Source organism: Cydia amplana, chromosome 10, assembly GCF_948474715.1.
Source record: "Cydia amplana chromosome 10, ilCydAmpl1.1, whole genome shotgun sequence".
In the NCBI taxonomy this organism is placed as follows: Eukaryota; Metazoa; Arthropoda; class Insecta; order Lepidoptera; family Tortricidae; genus Cydia; species Cydia amplana.
In genome coordinates, this window is record NC_086078.1 from 9,786,116 (window position 1) to 9,812,565 (window position 26,450).

General features: G+C 37.8%; 1 protein-coding gene across 1 annotated transcript in view; it reads right to left on the reverse strand.

Moving 5' to 3' along the window:
- Positions 1-483: 483 nt before the first annotated feature.
- Positions 484-26,450, reverse strand: part of LOC134651374 (uncharacterized) — a 222,060-nt gene continuing 196,093 nt past the window's right edge. Inside the window, exon 2 of the mRNA XM_063506462.1 lies at positions 484-556. The gene's annotated coding sequence lies outside the window, so the exon portion shown is untranslated. The remainder of the gene's footprint in view (positions 557-26,450) is intronic.

Consider the following 26,450-nt stretch of genomic DNA (forward strand, 5'->3'; position numbering starts at 1 on the left):
AGGCAAGACCAAGAGGTCGAACGCCGGGTCAATAACGCCTGGAAGAGCTACTGGTCCATGATAGAGCTAATGAAGGGAAATCTTCCACTGTCACTTAAGCGAAAATTCGTCGACATGTGTATACTGCCTGTCGTAACCTACGGTGCCCAAACTTGGTCACTCACAGAGAATCAAAAGTCCAAACTGAAGGTTTGCCAACGTGGCATGGAGCGCAGCATTTTAGGTGTTTAAAGGACCGATCGCGTCCGGAACATGACGCTGCGTTCTAGAACTCGCATTGCTGACGTTGGCAAAAAAACCGCCAGGCTCAAATGGGACTGGGCCGGCCACGTCTATCGCATGCATCCGGATAGGTGGGCTAACATAGCCACCAAGTGGATGCCGACGAAGAAGCGTGGGCGGGGCAGGCCAAGGCAGAGATGGCGAGACGACTTTGACGCCTTCCTTAACTACTGGCCGGAAGAAGCGCTGAATCGGGAGTCGTGGAGAACCAAGGGAGAGGCCTTTGCCCAGCAGTGGGACACACAAATAGGCTAAGAAAAGAAAAATGATTTGTCTATTATTACATAAAACGACAAGTTTATGCATAGATAAACGTTCAATAAATTAAATGCAAACATGGGAAAGCATAAGATAAAAATAAAAATGCATCTATTTAAGTAAATAAAATCGTAATTTTATTACACGTAAAAATATTGTCGCTACAGAGCGTTCGAGCAAATAAATAGTGCATTGGCACGCGTGTAATAAACCCGATGGAATATTTGAATGAAATATACCGACTGCAGGCCATAGATCCCAGCACGGGTAGCACATGAATTCAGAAGCCTCAAACGTAACATTAGTAACATTAGCAGCTGACGTAGTGCCTGCTCTAACAATAACTATTAAATTAGGTACGTACCTAACTAAATTATTAAGTATAGAGTCTGTTCGGAAAGAGAAGAGTTGTGGAATGTTTTGGTCCTACATTCCACGACTCTTCTCTTTCCGCACAGACTCAATCAAGTGTAACGCGAATAGCAAATTGGTATCGAAATTTCCATTTCTAACTACGCTCCCTTTTTCTAGGTTTTCGTGGCGGGAGTCAGATCTTTAGTATTATCCTGTTGTCAAATGTTTTTTTCAGTATTTATTTCATTTCATGACCCGAATCTACAATGTCTACATAACAATTGCTTTTCTGTTTAGCCTTATGGTTGACTGGTAAGATAATGGTATATTTTTACCGTGCAACACAGTTTTAACAAAAATGAAATAATTATACCATAAAGCATTAAAGCACGCCACATGAATTTCAAATTGTCTAACTGACTATTATCATTAGACCTTTATAATTTCAGAACCTCCACTGCCTTATGCATAACGGCCAAAGTTCGTCAGATTACGCTTCGTTTTATACGAGACGACCGCGGCGATGCGGAGTCGTATCGCGTACCGTAAAATGGGATGAGTAGGGTCAAAACTGAAATTCAAACCTCGATAACATTTTATTTTTACATATGAAAACTGAATGGTGTATATAATAAGTGTTCCGGACGTTTGTATTTTAGTTTTTATTTTATTTTGGGTAGTTCCATTTCATAACTTTGCCGATAAAGAGGAAAACCCACCTCACCCCGTAGTGCCTCGTATTTGGGGTGAGAGTGGTTTTCATACAAAGGTGATTTTGGAAGATTGTTGGAGCGATTTTTTTTATTATACGTATTACTATAGCTCCATTTTAAATTGGAATACATTATTTTTGTAGCAGTAGCCTTAAAATCCCTTCTCACCCCCCTCTCAAACCTTCTGTCCCCATTCATAACCCACCTCTCCCCGCGAAACCTACTCACCCCGTTTTACGGTATCAGATCTGACTTCATAATAGTCCTATACATGTATATCGAAAGACAGTCTAAGTATTCTAAAGCTAGCTTTATGGTACCTACAAGTTGAAATGAAATTTAGCCTTAGGTAGCAACAATCTCCTCGATAACTTCAAGCCAAGCTCTCATAACTATTACTCTTGATTGGCATATTAATAACTATTTATTGCTCAATAAAAAAAAATCTTTTGAGACTACTGGTGTGCCGCCGGAAAGTTCCATTTCCATAATGAAATCTTCCATTTCCATAACCCATTATGGAAAGAGTGTCGTTTGTTTCCTATTAAATTTCTTAGAACTTGACCAAGTTTCTGGAATATACACATCTGTACCTAATTGAGACAATGAATAAACATTTTAATATAGAGTCTGTGCAGAAAGAGAAGAGTCGTGGAACGCATGGGGCCCAATACATTCCAAGACTCTTCTCTTTACGAACAGACTCTACACACATTATCAATACATCTTATAGTTGTCTCTTGCGTTACAAGAGAGTATTTAAATTTAAGAATGTTTAATAGTAGATTGAGTCATATGTATATCAGAATAGGTCAAAGTACTACAGGTACGGTCACAGACTTTAAAATGTTGATCTATTCAGGATTCAAGCTAATTTGGTTGTCAATACAAACGCCACTAACGGTATGAAATGTCCAATGCAAAGTGAGCCCTAAATGTCTCAACGATTAAAGTCCGTGACTGTACACTATATAGTCGTGTCGTACTCGTATATCATAAGTATGTGCTTTAGGGGCCACATTAATAAATAATTATCCCTGGCTGGCACGGATAAGCAGATACAAGCTTAACTCGTTAAATACGCAGTAAAGGGAGACTCAATTTGCATTTTTATTAAATAAACTTAATTAAACCATTCCTAGCTTTCTTCCCTTCTGCCTAGTTTATCCCGTTACTTAATTATTAAAACCGGGGAAAAACACGCTGTTCTCAAAGTGCGACGCGTATTAAATTACTTTTAAAATAGCAAAGAAAACTGTACGCTGTAAACGCAGTTTTCTATTTTCCTACGTCAGCAGTAGTTACATATATTTATTTCTCTATCCTAAGATTGTTAGGGTTCCGTACCTCAAAAAGAAAAAAACGGAAGCCTTATAGGACCACAGCCTATTTTCTCGGAAACTACTGGACCAATTAAGTTGAAATTTGGTACACATATGTAAATTAGTGACCGAAAGATGGACATGTAACGATGGGGTAATTGAGAAAGTTACAAAATAAAGTATTTCATACTATATAGTGTTATATTATACCTATATCAATTGAAAGAACTCGTTATGAGAATTACAATTTTTTTTATATTTTTTAAATACATAGGTTAGAAGTTATTTAAGAAAATAGCCAAATAATGACTATTCCCCCCTTTATCTTCGAAACTACTGGCTCTAAAAATTTGAAAGAAATACACATAATAGTTCTTTACCTATATATAACAGGAAAACTATTAGAAATGTGCAGTCAAGCGTGAATCGGACTTAATCTTAATTTACGGAACCTTTGGAACGCGAGTCCGACTTGGCCGGTTTTTATTTTAAAATTGCGTTGGTTGTGAATGTGCAAGTTAGAAATCAATGTACTTAAGTAAGTACTCGTATAATATTTTAACAAGTAGTTAGGTTTTCCTTACGTGAAATATCTCTTTACAATCTGCTCAGTACAGACAGACAGGCATCCCCATAAAAATCCTAACACACCAGCTCCATAACGCAGCTAATTATCATATTTAACACCAACGAGCCATAAAACCCTGGCCTTAAATCACCAGACAAGTCTCATAACACAACGGCACTCCTAAAAAGCTGGAGCTAATTGCAGTAAGATACCGTCCTTCGCTAATACGATGTGTGTTATACGGGGAGCGGCCACGTCGAACCATTCGAAACGCAAAACGTCCAACCCTTCTCTGACATTACCGGCCTACCGACTTAGAAATTAGAGTTGAAATTTGAGTACTAACATTAAAATTTGGGCTGTTCCTATTACGGAAAGGCTTAATGGAAATTGTGAGCCGAGCCCGTGTCGTTACGCGCTGCGAATGTACATAATGTGTCGTCAAAAGGGTGAAATATACTTTAGTAGGCCGTGATTTCATTCGTTCCGAGCGAGGCTCGCCGGCTTTTAAAAGTTCCTGGTGTTGATGAGATTTACATTATTCGGTCGAGCAGGCCCGCTGCAGTGGAACCGTGAGGTTGTTAGGGCACTCGTCCACTATTAACGCTGCTGTGGCTCGTAAAAATTACGGCAATTTGTAATATTTTCCCTTACAATCTGCTTACAATGTACATAGTTCATTCTTATTAGGCAACGTTGATAAAGTTACATGGACTAGCTTCCGTTTCCGTTTTCTTTCTTTAATCAGTTCGTTATCTTATTTGTCTTGGGAGAATTAAGCCTAATTGGGATTAACTACGACTGTTCATGCATCCCATGGCTTGAATTCACTAATAAACAACCAAGGTTTTTCAGGCCCTATTGGTTTTTGGTACACTTTTTTTCGTTGCTTTATTCAAATTCATGGTTATGCGAGTAGCTTATTGTCAGCGTACAGTGAGCTGCAAAATTTAATGGTCATTGTGAATTAATTCATTGATAACGTGTAATGATATGATATCCAAAATGTTTCTCCTCATCCTCTCATGACACAGGGCGGTCCCGATCATTTGGGATCCTTAGCATAGATCGTACGATGTAATAGTAACAAAAATAAAAAATTAAGTGTTATAAACATAGTACCTACCTACTCCTACTACCAAACGACTTCAAAGACACATTTAACTTCTTAGGAATATTGCGTGGTGCCTCCAATGGACGCAAACCTTTACACCCTTTTCAACTTTTCAACGGTTCAGCTGATTGTTATCACGAGCTCGTTGAAATCATTTGCTAAATTAAATAAGCATAATTTGAATATAAAAATGTAAGGGTATATTAAAACATAATTTTTTCCTCGGTTCCTCTTTCTTGAAACTAAATTTGCTTTAATGTATGAGTTTTAAAAACTTTTCTACGTCTCATAAGGTAATAGTTGGTGCCTTTGAGCATTTTTGCATTTCCATGTAACGTATTATTATTATAAGCGATAAAACATTTCAACTATAAAAACACTTGCTTTTATAATGATTAGTGATTAATAAGCAAATTATAATGCTACACGATTAAACAGCATTTCTTATAAAATTCTCGTGCAGTTATTATAAGAGTATGCCGACAAAAAAGTCCAACTTTTTCAAGGAGGGCAGAACAAAAAACTTTCACGCTTCTCACTAAGGAATTTTATTAATGTTGGCTGTACTCTTGCAAAAGATACACAAGTTTAGCAACAACAACACTGCAAAGTTCCTTTGTCAGATTTTGGTTTATAAATTAAAAGAAAACAATATTTTAGGGGGAGAAGTGGGATATTTTCATTGAAAAATATTTTCCTTGCAGCTAAGCATCTCGGTTGGAAAGTCTTTTGATTCACATTCTTGCTGTCCACATAAAATTACCCCTAGCAGGAGTCGTTTTCTCCTGTAAGTACATAATACTTATTTATTTGTGAAAAGTAAAATAAATGACTCTCTATTTGTAATGCTTAAAACTTATATTCCTCGAAACCGTCTTTGTAATCCAATTTCAGAACTCAAGTTGTAGTATATACAAATTACATGTCCATATTGTCCATTGTCCGTTTTGCCCATAGAACGCTAGGTTTCAGCAAAGCCAAAAAGATGGATGGTCACTATAAGGATATACATATGTACGTATGTTTTCATCGTGTTCCTTTGGAGTCCGTAGCATCGAAACTACTGAGTCGGTTTGGAGTCTCAATGGATCCATTTTTGTGGCACATAACTACATTTTGTAAACAACTTTCATAAAAGTTTTGAAAGTGTGCAAGTTGTTATTTGATAGTCCAGTTAGTCGAAGTAAAAAAACCCAATTAATTTATATTGTATAATTTAAATTTAGAATTTTTCTAAGATACGCTAGGTACGATAAAACAAGTGTACAAATTTTCGGTAGCCAGGATGAATTTCGTGGAAAATTCGTGCTCTATTGCACTTCGGCCGAGACTCGCTGGTAATGTTCCAAAAAGCCTATTAAGGCCGCGGTGTTCGCGATATGATAAATGTCAAAAAAACCAGCCGCATTGCAGGATAAAACGCAGCAATAACTTGTAAACGCAACCGCGTAAAAAATAATGCACGCGAAATGATGTTAAAATTGTTGAAATTTACACGCGTGTAATTTTTTGTACGCTTATAATATTTTTATGTTTACATATTTAATATTAATTTAAAATAGTTGCCATTGACCGTTGTGTAAACGTTTCAGTTTTTAATTATACCTGCAGAGCATTGTATGACTTAATTTACCTATTGCGACATTTAAAATGAAGTGATGAAGTGAATATCTTCTCCGTCTCTGATTTGCGACATTTTTACTGTCTTTATTAAATTTGTACCCCGCATTTAAGTTTGGCACGATATTTACTGATGAAAATTAGAAACACGGTAGTAATTAGGGAAAACATACTGCATAACAACAAATAAATTGTAAAATCGTGGGTCGCACTCAAGAAAAAAAGCCACAGTCTGACAGTATTTTGCCATGTGTTAACATTGTTCAATAAAGTGACTTAACACTACTACTATATTATTTTCGAGTAGTGCCCATTGGAAAATTGTCGACGGTAAACGGCCAGCATAGAATAAATTAAAAACCAAGCATTTGCTCAATGATGATCCTGCAGGACAAAAGGATGCATAGAGCTCTATAGATGATTGTCCTATTGTATGCCAAAAGCCTTTGCGGGTAGCAACCTTTACTTTTAATGAAAATGCGCCACTTATATGGGTGGATCTTAAGTAATATTTATATACACACGAAAGTAGAGGTGGGCTGTAGTTACCTATGATAAATGGTAAGGATTGATTTATGGATGTACTTATAACATGATTTAAAAAATAATGTTATTCCTTTTCAGAGGTATCTACATATACTAACGATATAAGTACTTTGCATTTTAATCTAAACGCAAAAATCTGAGAAAGAAAAGTTATTATTTAATTAAAAACAATCATTTTCAAACATAACCCAAATTATGTATATGAGATTAAAAGTATTATAGTTTCTTAAAAGGTTATGATAGAATGCATCCACTAGTTTTACTTAGACTAGAGCTCCCTAAGTGCCTGTTTGCCAAAACAAATATGGGTGCACAGTACATCACATCATACTCAAAAATATGTCCCATAGCTCTTATGTCAGCGAATTAAGAACAATGGGACATAATTTTGAGTACCTAAGTTCTATGCATCCATATTTTTACACTTGACTTTACGTCAAACGTATAACACCCCTCTGCCTCCGGGAATAAAAACTCACGTAAAATGCTCGTAATAAAGAAAATTCCAAAACTGACGTCTGAATTCCTCGTGTTAGTATTCCTGCATAAAAACGGCATTCCTATTTATTTACTCGAATTAAATTTCGCATAAAAACGTCCAAGTTCGTTACTATCCCTTTGGCCTTTTGACACGTGACTCACTCATTTGCCGGGAAATGTATGGAAAGAGGTACACTTATGGACATTCAGCCTGACACACATTTGCACTACTAAATTATGCAAAAATGCAAGGTGACGTAATGACAGTACAATGCGAGGCATTTTAAAACGCCAGTAAATTATGAAAAAGTACTTGTGTGTAGGTATATAAGTAGGATAGGGGAACCTTTTATCTAGCAGTGGACGTTTCTCGCTGAAAATAATCATGACGTGTGCGTACGAGCATGCGTGAATAATCCAGTTCTGCGAACTCCAAACTTAATAAACATACATTCCACCACGGAAACAAGGTCAAAGTATAATGCTTATAAATTTAATTTCCATTAAAATAATACATCTTGGCTTTGCTTGAAACTTAAATAATATATACGCTTCATGTTGACATAACATTAGTATCGTTTATAAAAACATGATTACTTTGTGCGTGAAAACACTGAAAAATTAAGTAATATCTTCAAATTTTAAGGAACGGTACTCGTATCAAAATAACATGATTTCAACTCGATACATTGTTACTTTTATAATTTTCTCATTTTTATTTTTGACACGTTGTATTTGGGCAATATAAAAACAACATTATTTTATAGGTAGTAATAAAATAGGTACATGATAGTAATAGGTATGTTCTTCGTCTAAATTAATCGGTTATTGTAACATCTAGTTACTATATAAATGTCTGTGTTATCTGTTGTTTGGTTAAATATTACCTACTTATCTTGTACAAAACTAAATATTATTGCATTGATATTCACGACAAGGTACCTAATTTGTAGTATACTTTTCAGTGGCCCGGAGTGCACACGCCCTACAAAAGCACCTGAAGCTTCCCAAAGAATGAGGAGTCGTTTTCATAACACCAAGTACGTCGAGGACTCGACAACGCTTTAGGGATGTGACGTTGCATGTCCGATTTTTTTTGTGTCATCATCATCATCATCATTTTAGCCTTCGGTCGCCCACTGCTGAGCATAGGTCTCTCTTCTTGTACGCCACTTGTCCCGGTCCTGTGCTAGTCTCATCCAAAAGTGCCCCGCGATACTTCGAACGTCATTTTTTTGTGTAACTATTGTTAATTGTTATCGGTAGGTAACGTAAAAATTTGTTATAAAAATATAAAAATTCCACCTGTTACATTTATGTTATAAATTAAGAAGAGATAATCGATCATTTTAGCGTGAAATGTTAAGGGTGCATATGTCCGTGCCATAGGTGTACAGTACAATTTAAATACTAGGATAACAAGAATACCTACACGTTACGATTACACAGCATTATGTAAATGAGCTAAATATGGTCATCTAGATTTTGTTTGCCACTAACTGGAACGAGTATTGCCCTGATTTTAAAGTAGTACCTAGTTGTTGTTGTTGTTGTCTGTCCTAGGGCACCCCGGAGGTTGTACGCAATCGAATGCTGATAGTGATTCTGCGGCGCTCCTCTACAAGGCGGAGTCGGCATTCTTTGGTGGTTTTAGACGGTAGTCCTATTACTGGTTAGTTCGTCATCGATCCTGATTCCCCCGGGCCAGGTGGCATGCGTAAACGCACTTCCCCAACATTAAAAAAAGCGGCCAAGTGCGAGTCGGACTCGCCCATGAAGGGTTCCGTATTTAGGCGATTTATGACGTATAAAAAAAACTACTTACTAGATCTCGTTCAAACCAATTTTCGGTGGAAGTTTACATGATAATGTACATCATATATTTTTTTTAGTTTTATCATTCTCTTATTTTAGAAGTTACAGGGGGGGGGACACACATTTTACCACTTTGGAAGTGTCTCTCGCGCAAACTATTCAGTTTAGAAAAAAATGATATTAGAAACCTCAATATCATTTTTGAAGACCTATCCATAGATAACCCACACGTATGGGTTTGAGGAAAAAAAAATTTTTGAGTTTCAGTTCGAAGTATGGGGAACCCCAAAAATTTATTGTTTTTTTTCTATTTTTGTGTGAAAATCTTAATGCGGTTCACAGAATACATCTACTTACCAAGTTTCAACAGTATAGTTCTTATAGTTTCGGAGAAAAGTGGCTGTGACATACGGACGGACAGACAGACGGACAGACGGACAGACGGACAGACAGACAGACAGACAGACATGACGAATCTATAAGGGTTCCGTTTTTTGCCATTTGGCTACGGAACCCTAAAAAGGGCACCCGGAGGTGCATAGGGCCTCCACAAGATCCTTCCACGCCTTCCTGTCTTGGCCTCGTTCCAGTTCAGTCCTACGGCTGTCACCTACCTAGCCTAGTACCTAGTAAAAACATTTTTTTATACAATACCGAATGCAGTTTAAAGGTGACATTAATATGGCAACTGCAGCCGCATTAATGTTGCGGTATTACTGCTGTAGCGTTGACGCGGGTGCTGTCACAGTCAATTTTCTTGCTAAAATTCCGCAACAGTAATGCAGCTGCAGTTATACTAACTTACCACATTGCAGCGTTATCCAATTAGCTTAGTGGAGCCAATTAGATAACTGATGGATCATCGCATACTAATGTTATTGGCTAGAGGGTGAATAAATATAATTATTACTCTTATCGTCAACGTAATGAATATGTATTGTTACAATAGGGTGGGTAGTACCGTTACACTGACATACCATGGAACTAATTCGGAACATCTAGTTATAGAACTATGACAATAACAATCTTTTACACTATTGGCTGACTGAACTTGGTTTGCGAAATTTATATGCTTGGTTTTCATATCGAACATTCGTACATATGCGACATCTATATTAATAAAGATATATGTCTGTGAATGTATAAATGTTTTTTTATAAAGATAAAGATAAGATAAAGATAAAAGATAGTTTATTCAAGTAGGCATAATTACAATGCGCTTATGAACGTCAAATAAAGCTAGGTAGACCGGCTCCAACCCTACACCTCTGCCCCGAGAAGATTTAAATCCCCCCTCAATTGGAGGAGGGTATCCCAATATGGGACCGGCAACAAACTCGGCGGGACACATCTTTTCAAAAATAATTACATCTTATAATTAACATGCATTACGAGAAAATAAGGGAAAAAATACAATTTAAATTACTATAGAATTCATGCAATTATACACATAAGGTGTAATAGAAATTTGATTTAGAAAATATACATATGTATGTATAATTATGTTAAGTAAATAATTATTATGTATGCCATTTGCATAATGCAATCCACATTGTAATAATTAATGACGAGCAAAACCTTTTTGCAGTTCAAAGTTAGCTTGCAAAAAGCCGATGGCAATGACAGTGTGGCTCGTCACTAGGGGTCGGGCGGGTCACTGAGGCGTTATTCGGAACGCTTCCAGGACGTAGGCGATAGGAACCAGTATAACTTCGGTCTTCAATTACGCATAGTTGCTACGGTTCTCAAGTTACATTGGCTTGTATGAGCGTGCTACTCGCTCACGCTTGGGAATGTCAGTGGAGGAGGGGTGATAACCATGGCAACCGCGCCCCACAACACGCCGCCGCGGCGCCACAGCCGATGGCTATAGCCACCGCTCACGTGGTATGTACTGACAGCAACACAATTGTCCATTGGTAGTCCTTATGTCTTTGGAATAGGGTTTACATAAGGACAGTCAACTGCGTCCACGATGGTAGTATTACGCAGGTTGAACTTCGATTCAAATGGTAAGTTTCGTTGAAAAAACAGACGTCACGTCGTGAAAAATGTACCTACTTGCTACGAGGAACTTATTTTCCGTTCAAAACTGACGGTTCTTCACCCCTACTTAAAACATGTACCTAAGTAATATGAACCGCCAAGATAAACCAAATGCATGTATTAGTTACGTGTTTCCACTGCTTACTCTTTTCGAAATTGCAAGCCACAAATTCCTAAGCAACAAAGTAGGAAGGTTAAATCGGCAACATTTCTTATTCACCTCTCCGCAAGAAGTTTTACATTTCTGCTAGTTCAAGACTTGCCTGTTAAGCGCGACTTATACAAATAAATAACAAAGTGAGAATATCTTTAGCGGTATTCGACTTTTCCAATTGCAGCTCCTAAAATGGTAATCGTCTGGCCAGTGATATAGTATGTCAGAAATATCATTAGAAATACAGAAAGTTAGTGAGACAAACGTGACGTCATCCTCAACATCAGCTGAACACGATCGTGCGCTATCCTTTGTCAGTCGTTCTTTGCAACCTTGATCAAAAGTCGTTAGTTCACCTTGTTGAAGGTCTGCCCAAAGTGAGCAGTTCTCGGGGTTATAGTGCGAAATACACTGGTTGGCGAATAGGTAACACACAAGAACCCAGGCAACCGCCCGTCGCGTCGTGATGTCACTGTACGCCAATTACTTATACTTTGCCTTCAACCACAGGTTCTTTACAATCCTGACCAATCCGTTGATAGATTTTTTGAAGATCTTTCCACGAAGTGGAACACCACATTCTTATTCAAAAAAAGTCTATGTCAACATTATTTAGCTTTCCTTATTTCGAGTTCATCCAATATGTGACGTGACATAAGCCGAAAAAGTTCAAACAGGGGTAAGAGGGTAGGTGTCAGGCGAAAAGGGAGGCCGAAAACTTTTTAATCAAAGCCGAAATGGAATAGAAAATATAAACTGAGATTTTCGATTGATCGATCAATCGTTAGTAGACAGAATTCCCGTGATTTCGTCCGTGCACACGTCGTTAACCTCTCCCCTCTCAAAATCTACTACCGTACTTTTGTGAATACATCCAAAATATACACACCCAGCAGTGTAGTATTTTATTAAGTATTCTGGCGTCATCAAGCGCCACTTCTGTACGTAAGTATAATATCGCAACGACTTACACTAACCCAATATAGTATTAGCTAATTTACCCAGGGCGGTCATTACAGCTACGAATTTCGTGTGTAACTGCTGGCCTCACGCACATGTTAAATGAATTCTTTATAACGTGAGGCTAGTTTTTATTGGTAATAATTAATATGTTCTTGTTTTTCCTTGGGTAACTTATTACAGCTATTTGGGGCGACCGTTCATTACAAGTTTTTATTTAACTTGCCCTGTTAGTATGTAAGTATGTATCTTAACTAAGATAGTGTGGGTCAAATCTTGTTAGCCACTTTTGACATTACATTGACGTCAAACATCAAAGATGCTTAGAAGATCTATTGGATTATGAATTATGAGAAACAAAACATTTACACTTTCAATTCAGAGCATTCCATTAAAAGAAAAGTGAGCGCATTATGATCGAATAAAGACCAAGCAATAAAACATCTTTTTTTCTGAAATTTCAAACACCTCACGAATAATATTAAGTAAGTAAAAGTTGGATATCTGTTTCACAAAAACGCGATAAAAAGCAGATTCTTTTCAGACTTACTTACGTAACAAAAACTAAGCCGTTTTTACCTTATTGCTATTAGAGCTAATTCGGATATTCTATTCAGCCGTACATTGTATTGTAAAGTTTGTGAAAAAAGAAAATGCGTGTTGCACGCATAGGCACAGAGCTGGCTTACCACGCGACAACGAAATACACAAGAAATACATTTAAAATGGCATGTCGACTGTTGATGGACGCTAAACCAAAATGTTATTTGTTTCACAAAAGCAAAGAGGACAACTGGATAACGAATGACACTTATCATTGTAATATTAACTGCATGCTATTTATATATTTAGGTATATTAAACATTAAAGGTAACATGCCAATTGGAGAGGCGTTGCTGCAGACTGCATTTCTGCGCTACAAAGTTGCGGACAGCATTGCTGCAATAAATGGATGTGTTTGTCGTACATATAACTTAGTAGCTATATACTAAGATGAAGGATTCTAATTGAGCCTTTAGAAAATTCGAATTTACCTGACGTAGGGTAGTATGCTTGCTGAAATAGTTTGTAATCAATTTTCAGTCAGAAAATAATTCTAGCAATTATTGCGCAGTTAAACAGAACCCCACCTGTATTTCAATAAAGGCAAAATACTTTATTCATTAGGTTACAGAACTGCGACCTCAATTGAATCATAGGTGAGCAACAATACGAAACTAGCGGAAATTGGCGCACGGGTCGGCGCGCGCGCAGGAAATGAAATCGCATCCGACATGCTTATTGATCCATTGTGGCGCATCGGACCCGATTTACGAGTATTTACCTATCGTGTCGTGTAGGTACCTCGCTTAGGTGCGGCAATATGGATAACTCAAAGTCATGGGTCAACGGTGGCATTAGGGATAATATACACGGAACGAGAGAAAATTAGTTAGTTTACTGCTCGTGTCAATAGTTTGGACTCCGGATAAGTTAACAGGTATACATAGTCCTTTGTGCTAACAAATACACCGTTTAGGCATGTATGAATGGTTTAAAAATAAGGGAATACATTTCGTGTTCTGTAAGTGTTCCCCTGGAGAAGACTGGTTATCCTGCCAAATCGGTTAATGTACAGTAAGCTGCAGAGATAACTGTAAACTGTTGCAAGTGAGAAAAGTTTTTAATTTCAAATTAGATATTAATTTATTTAGGTTATTTCAATATTTTAACTATGCTATGGGACGAATATTTCTAGCTTTAATAAAGAACCAACTTCAAGGACTCTGATAAAAATCGGCATGTCGTCACGGTGCCGATTGTGAGCCGGAATCGAACTCGCAATCAATCAAGTTAGCTGCAATAAACTGCAAACTACCCAGTGCTACGTCCTTCCTCTGTTGAAATAAGTATATTAAGCATCAAGCTGGTGAACGCAACAGCATGCGGCTGGTTCTGATTTAACAATTTTTTAAGGTTTTGATGATAGCTCACACTGATTCGTGTCCTAAGCAGTGTTTGCCTGTGCTAGAGTGGATATGGATACCTACTCAAATAATTAATTCTACGGCGAGGCTGTGTGAGACTATCCACAGTAAGCTCAATAACGCTTGTGTTGTGGGTGCCGAAACATATACATATATTTAACTTATATACCTTTATAGAAAAGATACATAATTCAGGAACGAATATTTGTGATAAACACAAAAATCTTACTTACCAGGATTCGAACCCAGAACATTCTACCGTCCAGGTAGGAGTCCGTTTGTAGTAAATTTTATTATATGCAATAAAACATAATTTAATACGCGGTCTCTTTACCTTTTTCACCTTCTTTGCGCAAGAAATTAATCGGTCGCAAAGTCTTCTGCAGTCGGACAGGTGTCAAAGCCCTGCTTAGTGCAGGAACTAAGTCGGTCTGTCTTTGGACTTAAATATTTATTTATTTATGAAGTCGATGACGCCGAACTTGGCCCTTAGAGAAACATCCCACAAAGAGGGACTCTTGCGGCTGTAATAAACTTGGCTTGCAATACCTCTGCAACGTACTGGTGCTAGAGTAAAGCAACAGAACAGAATAATTTATACGACCGTTCCTCTTCAATGCACTAACGACAGGCGTCGATACCTTACCTGTGCGTAGAAAATAAAAATTCCCGTATAATAATATATTTATGAATATGCTTAATTAATATCGTGTTCGAAACGAAAACATACTTGCTTGCTTGTAATACGAAATTTTGAGAAACTAATTTAATTTCAATCTTATCTCAATACGTTCGATAATAGGCACAGAATAAATAATAGTACTAGGTACAGAAGATTCACTCTCTAACAAAACGAGCCTGTTACGATTAGGACAGATATGACCGCTAGGTAGCGTAAGCGCCACGCGCGGCTATGGCTAGCCACCAAATTGGTGTGGGACGGATGTACTTTTAGGTAGGTACTTGTTGAAACGCGACGAAATCGCGGAGTGAGCCACGCCTGTCATAGGGTCGTTCGATTCCCAAATAAGGCCCGGCCCCGGTTATAGGAGCCGCTGAAAGCAGTCTACCGTTTTCGTTAAAACTGCTACTCTGTCTTGCATATTTGAGCGATAGAAACTTTCTGAATGATCAGTGTCGTGTTTCTATGAGCACAATCACATAGTTGTTTACTCTGCTCATTTTATTTACTCCCTTAACCATAGCAGGCTACGTTGGACTCTTTACCTCGAAGGTAAATTCTCAGGAATATATTGCGGCACGGTAACTTTCGAGCTGTAACTTTACATTTCGCTGAAATGCACGTCCAGATACGTGGCTAAATGATATATTCCTGTGGGTTCGGCTTGTCAACTTGTTACATATTGTTCATGCAAATTTTATGCTTAATGTTTGCATGAAGTTTAACCGTCATTTCTCACGCAACATTCCGTTTAATTATATTAAAACAGATGAAGTGATTCTAGCTCAACTTTAGTAGCATAGCTCGTAGACTGCAATATATATATATATATATATATATATATATATATATATATGTGTATATATATATATATATATATATATATATATATATGTCGGAGCGAGACACCAGAAGGACGTATTGCAGCATTACAGTTCATAGTTAGACGCCTGTATAAAATCGATTAGCAATGTTTGGCTACGTATTATTTGCTTTAAAGTTGCGTAGTGAATAACGCCACCATCTATTGGCGTATCGATGAACTAAAATGACAGGTAGAAGGCTTTGGAACGTCAAGAGGATTATCTTGAGTGAACGTAGGCACGAGCAGGCATTTTTGTCGTTATGTTGGTAGACTGGTCAGGCAGGTTTACCAACTTGAATTGGAGGCGGGAGCGGTTGGCTCCGCCGCTGGAACTGGCTTCCTTCTTCTTGATCGGACCGCGCTAGAGATCGGACGTTAGCCAAGCTCGTGCCTAATTCGCTACGTTCCTGAAGGCTTACACCTGAAGGATTATTCTGAAAGCTTATAGATTCTCACGTTGTTTAACCGTTTAGCTAAGTGTTTTATTCCAAGTGTTATTTTGATTTCTTATGTGCCATTAGAAGCTTACTTTTGTAAAATAAAGAAACTATGTGTTGTTTTGAAAAGATGTGTCCCGCCGAGTTTGTTGCCGGGTTAAATCTTCTCGGGTCAGAGGTGTAGGGTTGGAGCCGGTGTAGTTTGACTTAAATAAAGATTTGAACGATTTCATGTGATCTTTTTATTTTTATTGAATACGATTCCATCGTAAGATTGTTTATTTAGTACTGAAATAATAGTAGGCACTAGTATGGTTAATGAGTCCGAATGTTTATTTCATGCGTTGGTAGCATACCTACTATTTTGGCTGTGAAGTAATACATCTAGGTACTACCCCCACGCGCCCACCGCCATCGGGACCATCCGTCCCCGACATCAGCAAGTGGGATAGATGCGGAGTTTCATGTATTGCTTACACAGCCACCTGGGAGCGTGGTGTATTTCTGGTGACCTACATTCCATAATCTGGACACTTTGTAATGGTAAGCTCACGTGTCTAACCTTGATTGAATGGTGAGTGTAATTCATTGTTATTTGGTGAGAATTATTGTGAAATTGTGAATTATGATTGAGGCAGTCGAGCATAGCGGTCGTTACGTGACGTCATCTCTGGTATCGCCGCGTTTCTTTACAATTAATTTTTGTAATCCATTTAGATCGAGGCGATCTCGAGTTATTTTGATTTGAAATCCATACTGTTAATTAAAACCAAGTATTAGCTATCGCGACGTGATATTATTTCATCGCTCACTTGTGAATCTACCCTCAATAATTGATTTGAAAATACAATTAATTTTTAAAATCCGTTGAAATCTAAGTGATCTTAAGTTATTTTGATGTGAAATCCATATTGTTAATTAAAATCAAATATTGGCTGTCGCGACGTGATATTATTTCATCGCTCACTTGTGCATCTACCCTCAAAAAAATTTTTTTTTCATAAAAATACAATGCACCGTTAGAAATTGATCCTGCTGATTTGCCAATGCAAGCATTATGTAATCTTTACCCTGTAATGTTTAGTAATTAATAAAATTGCGACAAATTATTGCTCGTAATGCCGTGATAGATCACAAATCGTGTATACTATGGAAACATGAGCTACGCATATGAAAATTAATGTTACAGTGTCCTGCAGCCGGAGCCGAGCGAGCTTGCGGACGCCATTGCGCCCGTGATACAGAGGCGGCTGTGCAGTATCTTCTGTGCTGGAGATTTGGAAATAAAAGGACAGGTTTCGTTCTAATTGTTTATTAGTGAATTTTATTTTTGAGTGTAATGGCGAAGCATAACAGTCGAACGTAACTAATAAGCTGTCACTTTTCGTATTGGCCCATTTACCGTGTTACTTATTTTTGGAACACGTGTTTGTTTGTTCAGGGAATTAAATAAAACGCACTCATTGAAGTTTAAATTTTATTCTGAGATTTTTGAAGTCCCGTATACATTGGAAACATGTTTTTTTGTGTCTGCTACCTTGCATTTTATAAACCTTTTGAGTTTAGCCTGCATTCATGATAAACCTGATACCGTGCAAATGATGATTTCAGTAACAGCCAGCTATGTTGAACCACATCGTGTCTCTCGCAATCTGCCGCAGCAACGGCAACGGCAAGCGGAAAGGATCAGCCTCCGTGCTTGGGTTGGACCTCACCACCACCACCTTTGACTTGGTCGCGTGCATCATAATTTATTAAGCTGGTGAGCAGTTCCCATTTCGTTGGGATTATTTTGAGATGTTTTACTTCTGCATAGAAGTCTTGAGCGAGTTTGTTTTTAAAGCTAAAGAAGAAAGCTATCTTTAGTGATTTTGATCAGTAATGTTCAGTTTCAGTTGATCAGTTGACGCTGATAGTACCAATGGTTCTGAGTAACATGATTTAAAGACCTGTTTTTATTTTCTTTTTTGGAATTCACTGTTAACATTGTTTTGCTTTCGACGGACTGAAAGCTTGTACTTTTGTAGGACTGAAATTACGCCCGATGGACTGGGCACTACTGTTTTGCTTTCGATATACTGAAGGCACGCCCGATGGACTGGGCAATACTGCTTTGCTTTCGATGGACTGAAGGCACGCCCGATGGACTGGGCAATACTGTTTTGCTTTCGATGGACTGAAAGTATGCCCGATGGACTGGGTATTGTTTAGTGACCAAATCAGAAGTGCCGGAGCATGTAAGAGGTGCACGTGGTCTGCTTTTTATGTGCAGAATGCTCTTTGCGAGGAGTAGCACTTACGCGGCTGAGATGGTTACTTCTGACGAGGGTCTGGTATCTGCCGAAGGACTGGCAATGCACTGAAGGACTGGTGTTGTTTTGTTAAAAATGAATTCCCGTTTATGTACTGTGTTCATATGAGTAAAATTGGAACTATCAATTCAGAATGTTATTTATTTGTCTTACAAAAATTTAGATCACATATGACCAATTTTTTTGTTATTTTTTTTTAATGCCAGATAATTTCCCCGTAAATTGATATTGACGACAATAGTAGTGATACTGTCGAGCAATGAATTAGAGCTGTTGTGATTTGTGTTTTTGATGTTTGGGATTGTTCTGTTTTCACATAAATTTGAGAGTATCCGCCAGATGGAGGCGATGATTATTGGAGTGTATCCGTTAGATAGCGGCGATGATTACTGATGATTATTTAGTCGTTGCTCGATGGACTATTTTTGACTAGAGAATTGAGGATTGTTAAAGTAATTTTGAACAATTATTTTTTCTGGTTTGATTGATAACAAAGCTTGAATTTAATAGTAATTTGAGTGAGACCCAAATTGTTGGTCAGGAATGACCGAGCGATGAGATACTGTGCTGTATGTTTTGTTTCAGTATCAAATGCATACACCCACACACGAGGACGTGTGTAGCGCAGGACGGCCGTGTCGGAGCGAGACACCAGAAGGACGTATTGCAGCATTACAGTTCATAGTTAGACGCCTGTATAAAATCGATTAGCAATGTTTGGCTACGTATTATTTGCTTTAAAGTTGCGTAGTGAATAACGCCACCATCTATTGGCGTATCGATGAACTAAAATGACAGGTAGAAGGCTTTGGAACGTCAAGAGGATTATCTTGAGTGAACGTAGGCACGAGCAGGCATTTTTGTCGTTATGTTGGTAGACTGGTCAGGCAGGTTTACCAACTTGAATTGGAGGCGGGAGCGGTTGGCTCCGCCGCTGGAACTGGCTTCCTTCTTCTTGATCGGACCGCGCTAGAGATCGGACGTTAGCCAAGCTCGTGCCTAATTCGCTACGTTCCTGAAGGCTTACACCTGAAGGATTATTCTGAAAGCTTATAGATTCTCACGTTGTTTAACCGTTTAGCTAAGTGTTTTATTCCAAGTGTTATTTTGATTTCTTATGTGCCATTAGAAGCTTACTTTTGTAAAATAAAGAAACTATGTGTTGTTTTGAAAAGATGTGTCCCGCCGAGTTTGTTGCCGGGTTAAATCTTCTCGGGTCAGAGGTGTAGGGTTGGAGCCGGTGTAGTTTGACTTAAATAAAGATTTGAACGATTTCATGTGATCTTTTTATTTTTATTGAATACGATTCCATCGTAAGATTGTTTATTTAGTACTGAAATAATAGTAGGCACTAGTATGGTTAATGAGTCCGAATGTTTATTTCATGCGTTGGTAGCATACCTACTATTTTGGCTGTGAAGTAATACATCTAGGTACTACCCCCACGCGCCCACCGCCATCGGGACCATCCGTCCCCGACATATATATATATATGTCGGAGCGAGACACCAGAAAGACGTATTGCAGCATTACAGTTCATTGTTGGACGCCTGTATAAAATCGATTAGCAATGTTTGGCGTATTGTTGAACTAAAATGACAGGTAGAAGGCTTTGGAACGTCAAGATGACGTAGTATCTTGAGTGAACGTAGGCACGAGCAGGCATTTTTGTCGGTATGTTGGTAGACTGGTCAGGCAGGTTTACCAACTTGAATTGGAGGCGGGAGCGGTTGGCTCCGCCGCGGGAACTGGCTTCTTTCTTCTTGATCGGACCGCGCTAGAGATCGGACGTTAGCCAAGCTCGTGCCTAATTCGCTACGTTCCTGAAGGCTTACACCTGAAGGATTATTCTGAAAGCTTATAGATTCTCACGTTGTTTAACCGTTTAGCTAAGTGTTTTATTCCAAGTGTTATTTTTGATTTCTTATGTGCCATTAGAAGCTTACTTTTGTAAAATAAAGAAACTATGTGTTGTTTTGAAAAGATGTGTCCCGCCGAGTTTGTTGCCGGGTTAAATCTTCTCGGGTCAGAGGTGTAGGGTTGGAGCCGGTGTAGTTTGACTTAAATAAAGATTTGAACGATTTCATGTGATCTTTTTATTTTTTTTTCTACTCCAGCACTTAAATGTGTCAATTAAATGACTTACAGTGATATCTAAAGCAATGTCATTTGAATGCTTTGTCTATAGGCTCATAAGATGACTGCTAGCAGTCATCTTATGAGTATAATACAACTGCTTTATTTTTTTTTAAAGATACAAGTTCCGATCATCTTGATTGAAAGAGGTATGTTTTCATTTACAATAATAACTCTTTTTTTTTTAAATAATAACTCAATTTTTTTTAAATAATAACTCTTTTTTTTTATAATAACTTTTTTTTTTAATAATAACTCTTTTTTTTTATAATAACTCTTTTTTTTAATAATAACTCTTTTTTTTAATAATCTCTTTTTTTTAAATAATAACTTTTTTTTTTTTTTTTTTTTTTTTTTTTTGCTGCAGCTGTCATAGAAAAAGTAATGTATGCAACAGCTCATAATTGGTTCTTAAAATTCTCGGGTCTTTTTTTACAAAACTCGACTACGTCTCGTTTTGTAACTTCGACCCTTGAATTTTAAGAACCCTTATTATATCACTGTTGCATAAACTACTAATTGAATACGATTCCATCGTAAGATCGTTTATTTAGTACTGAAATAATAGTAGGCACTAGTATGGTTAATGAGTCCGAATGTTTATTTCATGCGTTGGTAGCATACCTACTATTTTGGCTGTGAAGTAATACATCTAGGTACTACCCCCACGCGCCCACCGCCATCGGGACCATCCGTCGCCGACATCAGCAAGTGGGATAGATGCGGAGTTTCATGTATTGCTTACACAGCCACCTGGGAGCGTGGTGTATTTCTGGTGACCTACATTCCATAATCTGAACACTTTGTAATGGTAAGCTCACGTGTCTAACCTTGATTGAATGGTGAGTGTAATTCATTGTTATTTGGTGAGAATTATTGTGAAATTGTGAATTATGATTGAGGCAGTCGAGCATAGCGGGCGGTCGTTACGTGACGTCATCTCTGGTATCGCCGCGTTTCTTTACAATTAATTTTTGTAATCCATTTAGATCGAGGCGATCTCGAGTTATTTTGATTTGAAATCCATACTGTTAATTAAAACCAAGTATTAGCTATCACGACGTGATATTATTTTATCGCTCACTTGTGAATCTACCCTCAATAATTGATTTGAAAATACAATTAATTTTTAAAATCCGTTGAAATCTAAGTGATCTTAAGATATTTTGATGTGAAATCCATATTGTTAATTAAAATCAAATATTGGCTGTCGCGACGTGATATTATTTCATCGCTCACTTGTGCATCTACCCTCAAAAAATATTTTTTTTTCATAAAAATACAATGCACCGTTAGAAATTGATCCTGTTGATTTGCCAATGCAAGCATTATGTAATCTTTACCCTGTAATGTTTAGTAATTAATAAAATTGCGACAAATTATTGCTCGTAATGCCGTGATAGATCACAAATCGTGTATACTATGGAAACATGAGCTACGCATATGAAAATTAATGTTACAGTGTCCTGCAGCCGGAGCCGAGCGAGCTTGCGGACGCCATTGCGCCCGTGATACAGAGGCGGCTGTGCAGTATCTTCTGTGCTGGAGATTTGGAAATAAAAGGACAGGTTCCGTTCTAATTGTTTATTAGTGAATTTTATTTTGAGTGTAATGGCGAAGCATAACAGTCGAACGTAACTAATAAGCTGTCACTTTTCGTATTGGCCCATTTACCGTGTTACTTATTTTTGGAACACGTGTTTGTTTGTTCATGGAATTAAATAAAACGCACTCATTGAAGTTTAAATTTTATTCTGAGATTTTTGAAGTCCCGTATACATTGGAAACATGTTTTTTTGTGTCTGCTACCTTGCATTTCATAAACCTTTTGAGTTTAGCCTGCATTCATGATAAACCTGATACCGTGCAAATGATGATTTCAGTAACAGCCAGCTATGTTGAACCACATCGTGTCTCTCGCAATCTGCCGCAGCAACGGCAACGGCAAGCGGAAAGAATCAGCCTCCGTGCATGGGTTGGACCTCACCACCACCACCTTTGACTTGGTCGCGTGCATCATACTTTATTAAGCTGGTGAGCAGTTCCCATTTCGTTGGGATTATTTTGAGATGTTTTACTTCTGCATAGAAGTCTTGAGCGAGTTTCTGTTGTTAAAGCTAAAGAAGAAAGCTATCTTTAGTGATTTTGATCAGTAATGTTCAGTTTCAGTTAATCAGTTGACGCTGATAGTACCAATGGTTCTGAGTAACATGATTTAAAGACCTGTTTTTATTTTCTTTTTTTGGAATTCACTGTTAACATTATTTGCTTTCGACGGACTGAAAGCTTGTACTTTCGTAGGACTAAAATTACGCCCGATGGACTGGGCACTACTGTTTTGCTTTCGATAGACTGAAGGGCACGCCCGATGGACTGGGCAATACTGTCAATACTGTCATGCTTTCGATGGACTGAAGGCACGCCCGATGGACTGGGCAATACTGTTTTGCTTTCGATGGACTGAAAGTATGCCCGATGGACTGGGTATTGTTTAGTGACCGCATCAGAAGTGCCGGAGCATGTAAGAGGTGCACGTGGTCTGCTTTTTATGTGCAGAATACTCTTTGCGAGGAGTAGCACTTACGCGGCTGAGATGGTTACTTCTGACGAGGGTCTGGTATCTGCCGAAGGACTGGCAATGCACCGAAGGACTGGTGTTGTTTTGTTAAAAATGAATTCCCGTTTATGTACTGTGTTCATATGAGTAAAATTGGAACTATCAATTCAGAATCTTATTTATTTTAAGATGCCTTACAAAAATTTAGATCACATGACCAATTTTTTTTTTTTTTTTTTGCCAGATAATTTCCCCGTAAATTGATATTGACGACAATAGTAGTGATACTGTCGAGCAATGAATTAGAGCTGTTGTGATTTGTGATTTGATGTTTGGGATTGTTCTGTTTTCACATAAATTTGAGAGTATCCGCCAGATGGAGGCGATGATTATTGGAGTATATCCGTTAGATAGCGGCGATGATTACTGATGATTATTTTTATTCAGTCGTTGCTCGATGGACTATTTTTGACTAGAGAATTGAGGATTGTTAAAGTAATTTTGAACAATTATTTTTTCTGGTTTGATTGATAACAAAGTTTGATTTTAATAGTAATTTGAGTGAGACCCAAATTGTTGGTCAGGAATGACCGAGCGATGAGATACTGTGCTGAGTATTTTGTTACAGAATCAAATGCGTACACCCACACACGAGGACGTGTGTAGCGCAGGACGGCCGTGTCGGAGCGAGACACCAGAAAGACGTATTGCAGCATTACAGTTCATAGTTGGACGCCTGTATAAAATCGATTAGCAATGTTTGGCGTATTGTTGAACTAAAATGACAGGTAGAAGGCTTTGGAACGTCAAGATGACGTAGTATCTTGAGTGAACGTAGGCACGAGCAGGCATTTTTGTCGGTATGTTGGTAGACTGGTCAGGCAGGTTTACCAACTTGAATTGGAGGCGGGAGCGGTTGGCTCCGCCGCGGGAACTGGCTTCTTTCTTCTTGATCGGACCGCGCTAGAGATCGGACGTTAGCCAAGCTCGTGCCTAATTCGCTACGTTCCTGAAGGCTTACACCTGAAGGATTATTCTGAAAGCTTATAGATTCTCACGTTGTTTAACCGTTTAGCTAAGTGTTTTATTCCAAGTGTTATTTTTGATTTCTTATGTGCCATTAGAAGCTTACTTTTGTAAAATAAAGAAACTATGTGTTGTTTTGAAAAGATGTGTCCCGCCGAGTTTGTTGCCGGGTTAAATCTTCTCGGGTCAGAGGTGTAGGGTTGGAGCCGGTGTAGTTTGACTTAAATAAAGATTTGAACGATTTCATGTGATCTTTTTATTTTTATTGAATACGATTCCATCGTAAGATCGTTTATTTAGTACTGAAATAATAGTAGGCACTAGTATGGTTAATGAGTCCGAATGTTTATTTCATGCGTTGGTAGCATACCTACTATTTTGGCTGTGAAGTAATACATCTAGGTACTACCCCCACGCGCCCACCGCCATCGGGACCATCCGTCGCCGACATATATATAGATTGCAATGTGTACAATGTTTAAAAGTAAGATTTGATAGGACAAACAAAATTGAATTTTTGTGCAATTTGTCTCATAATACCTGCTTTTTTGCCAGAAACTGTACCACTTTTATTTATTGAACATACCTTTGTGTTAGATTTTTAGAGGAGTATACGGGTGTTACTTTAAAGCTCATCCTACCATAAGGACACTTTAGGAAAACCTAACTATAAGAACAATCGCGTAACAAAACTGATCGACCAACTTAATATAGTAATTATTAAACAAATATACAAATAACTATGCAGTTTCGTATATTTGCACACCGATTTAATCGTATTGCGTCAGTAACATTCCGTTTTTGCCAATTAGTCTGCCATCGGTACTGTTTATACTACACAATTCTATTGCATCACGTGATAATAAACCACGATCTACTGATTAACAAAACATTTTATTTCGTTAGTGAGTTAGTTTCTAGTATAATTTGAATTGAATGAAATTCTAACTGACAGGCCGATATTGTCCGGCGAACTGTTAATCAGTGGGCCCCTATACACTGTTTAATGGTAAGTCGATAGCAGATTTAATGCAGTTAAACTGATTTCAAATTATACTTGAAACTAGCCCACATGGTATGGCCAAAATTGTTTTCACCTCAGCAGCTCGAACAAGGGTACTTTGCTACTTAAAAACAGTGAACAAAATCGCATTTTGCTCACTGAGTGAGACAAAATGAGCAAAACGCGATTTTTCTCACTCAGTGAGCAAAGTGCAATTTTGCTCACTGTTTTTAAGTAGCAAAGTACCCTTGTTCGAGCTGCTGAGGTGAAAACTTAATTGTTGGTATATCTTAAGAAAACATGAGTGAATAGAGATAAGTGATGAAGAAGGAATACATTTCTCGGGTTCTCTAATATGTTCTCACTGCTGAGGTGAAAAGTTTTGTGAACTACACGAGATCAAAGTTATTTACATCTCGTGCGCTTTTGAGTCCCTTACTACGCTCAAGATTCTAAATTAGATTCACTCGCTACGCTCGTGAATCTAGTATAGAATCTTTCGCTTGCACGGGACTCAAAATAAGCACTCGAAGAAATATCAAACTTTGATCTCTTGTTGTACAAATAACTATTACGAGAACCAAGAGAAACCCAATGCTCAAAAAGCAGAGAGGTTTTGTAACTTGAGTTTACAATTTCAATAACGCAATAACGGAAGTGAAATGAAAAAATAAAACATTGTGTGTAACTTACACAATGTTTTATTTTTCATCTCACTTCCGAAGAAAATCAAGGTTTAAGCCAAAAACAATATTACATACGGCAAAAATTACAGTAATTTGCCCATCATTGTATAGCTGGTCAACCAAATCTTGTCAGTAAAAAAGGCGCGAAATTCTAATTTTCTATGGGACGATATCCCTTCGCGCCTACATTTTTCAAATTTGCCGCCTTTTTCTACTGTCAAGATCTGGTTGACCAAGTATATTTACTGTTGACGTAAAGGCTTGAAAGGCAGATACCCAGCTGGCATACAGCCACGACTGAAATAAGTGTAGGTACCTACAAAATATTTAAAAAAATGTTTTTAAATATTAATGGGTTAAATATTTTTAATTTAATGTAAACATAATAACCGGCAGTCACCTTAATACGCCCTTCGAGGTGACATGGACCACTGCAGGAATAATTAGGTATTTCATGTTGCCAACTACGAGTTTAAAAATATGCGGTTTACATTTAAAAGTATATACTTTCAACACAAAATTATAACTATAATATTCCTTAAAATGA